Here is a 2,902-nt window from a genome sequence, read left to right on the forward strand (position 1 = left end):
TAAAGGACAGGAGAGGAGAGGAGAGGAGAGGAGAGGAGAGGAGAGGAGAGGAGAGGAGAGGAGGGGAGAGGAGAGGAGAGGAGAGGAGAGGAGAGGAGAGGAGGGGACAGGACAGTACAGGAGAGGAGAGGAGGGGAGACGAGAGGAGAGGAGAGGAGATGAGAGGAGAGGAGAGGAGAGGAGAGGAGAGGAGAGGAGAGGAGGGGAGGGGAGGGGAGGGGAGAGGACAGGACAGTACAGGAGAGGAGAGGAGAGGAGGGGAGACGAGAGGAGAGGAGAGGAGAGGAGAGGAGGGGAGAGGAGAGGAGAGGAGAGGAGAGGAGAGGAGAGGAGAGGAGAGGAGGGGAGAGGAGAGGACAGGACAGTACAGGAGACGAGAGGAGAGGAGAGGAGAGGAGAGGAGAGGAGAGGAGAGGAGAGGAGAGGAGAGGAGAAGAGAGGAGAGGAGAGGAGAGGAGAGGAGAGGAGGGGAGAGGAGAGGAGAGGAGAGGAGGGGACAGGACAGTACAGGAGAGGAGAGGAGGGGAGACGAGAGGAGAGGAGAGGAGAGGAGAGGAGAGGAGGGGAGGGGAGGGGAGGGGAAGGAAGAGGAGGGGACAGGACAGGAGAGGAGGGGAGAGGAGGGGAGGGAAGGGGAGAAGAAGAGCAAAGGAGAAGAGACGTCACGATTGACCTGGTAGTTTGTTTTGTCTGCTCTCGTCGCCATGACAAAGCCGTTACGAGACAGGAAGTGCGAACATTGCACTTTTACCTAGTCTCTGAGGCGGCGGGCGGAAATCAATCGATCATGTGATTCCTTAGGTTCCCATGGGTGTGTGGTCAGCAGGGCTGGACTGAAGCCCGATAGCCTCTCTGAACCATGGACAGGATAGGATTGGGGGGTTGGTGGTGGGGATGGTGGGTGGAGGCCTGTTGGGTCCTGATAGGTGGAGCAGTAGTCAGAGATGAACAGATTAGACAATCAATCAACAAGCTCAAGACGACCAATTGATTGTCAATAAAAATCAATGTACAATGAGTTTCTATAGGAGCTCTAGATAATGAATAGGCTTCAGTCAGCTAAATGTAACAGCGGGCATCAAATGAGGTCATTTCCCTGCCCTCTGCTGTGGTCTTCTGGGAGATGGTGGATACGTTGGTTGTTCAGATTTTGAACAAAAGCCTTATTTGTTTTTCTGTCATCTATTGATGAACTAGAATGATGGGATAAAAGTCTTACACAAATAAAGGAAAGAGCACCCAAATGAGGACGGCTGAAAGCAGTCTTATTAAAACAGTAAAGCTCTCACTCATATTTTTCCTCCCTCTCTCAATATTTCTCCTTTCTTTTGAAACTATTCCCTCCCTCCCTCCCTCCCTCCCTCCCTCCCTCCCTCCCTCCCTCCCTCCCTCCCTCCCTCCCTCCCTCCCTCCCTCCCTCCCTCCCTCCCTCCCTCCCTCCCTCCCTCCCTCCCTCCCTCCCTCCCTCCCTCCCTCCCTCCCTTCTTTTCATTTTCTCTCCTCCATATGACATGCTTCGTTAACTGGCCTGCCCCTCAGCATTGAGTTGTGTTTTCTTGTTTGGACTCTTGTGTGACAATTAGTGTGAGCAGTTGGCCCTTCCAGAGGAGCTCAGGCCATGAGGGTGTTGTGGGCGTGGTGTTTATGTGTGTCTCTGTGCTGTGTCCATGTGTGCATGTTTTATTTTCTCTGCATCAAAGTGCAGTCCAGAAAAACACAGGCGTTTCTGCGGTATGTGTGTGTGTGTGTGTGTGTGGAGGCAAAGACACAGAGAGCGAGCAAGGGAAGGGGGGAGGGAGAGTAGAGAAATTGAGAGACAAAGAAGGGGTTGAGAGAGGGAGGGAAAAGTAGGGAGAGAAGGATGGAACGAGGGAGAGCGAGGGCCGTTGCCACCCTAGATGACGTTGTCTGTCTCCAGCCTCTCTCTCCTCTGAGAATGTGCGAGCTGAATTCCAGTCATGCCTCATTTCTTCCTATCGGTCGTGCTCAGCTTTGAACAGCCTCCTCTGTGACCACTATAGCCTGGGGTCACACACATACACACTCTCTATCACACGTACACACACAATCACCACACACACACACTACCTTTCTCTCACACACACACACACACCACACACACATAAAAGCACGCACGCCCCTCTCTTTTCAGACATAATGCACACCATTGTCCTGTCCTATTGTGCAAACGGAAGAGTACACAGTGTAATAACACACTGGTATCAGACAGCGCACAGTGCCTATATCTGGGGCTGTTGTCTTGCTCTACTGCCAGACCACTCTTTGTCCTGTCATCCGTTCATCCATATGGACATCCTCTCTGTCGGTGTCATCCATTCATCCATCTAGACATCCTCTTTGTGTCATCCATTCATCAATTCATTCATCGAGACAACCTCTCTGTCGACCTAATCCATTAAGACGTCCTTTTTTTCTGCCTCATCCATTCATCCGTATAGTCGTCCTCTTTAGTCAGCCTCATCCATTCATCCATGTCGATGGCTTGATATGAACCGAGTCTGCCTCTGACCAGGTTATGTGCCATCCCTGTTCTGTTCCTGCACACCCCCGGATCCATCTGGTCATAAGCGCTTCCTGGACAGGGAAGCAGGAAACAGACCTGGCGCAGCTCTGTTCACAACCACACACAGAGGAGGGAGGGAGGGAAGGAGGGAGGGAGAGGGTGGGGCGAGAGGGAGGGAGGGAGGGAGAGGGTGGGGGGAGAGGGAGGGAGGGAGGGAGGGAGGGAGGGAGGGGGAGGGAGGGAGAGGGTGGGGGGAGAGGGAGGGAGGGGAGGGAGGGAGGGAGAGGGTGGGGGGAGAGGGAGGGGGGAGAGGGAGGGAGGGAGGGAGGGAGGGAGGGAGGGGGGAGAGGGAGGGAGGGAGGGAGGGAGGGAGGGAGG

The sequence above is a fragment of the Hypomesus nipponensis genome, chromosome 14 (assembly GCF_054491055.1).
Source record: "Hypomesus nipponensis isolate SF chromosome 14, ASM5449105v1, whole genome shotgun sequence".
Classification (NCBI taxonomy): Eukaryota; Metazoa; Chordata; class Actinopteri; order Osmeriformes; family Osmeridae; genus Hypomesus; species Hypomesus nipponensis.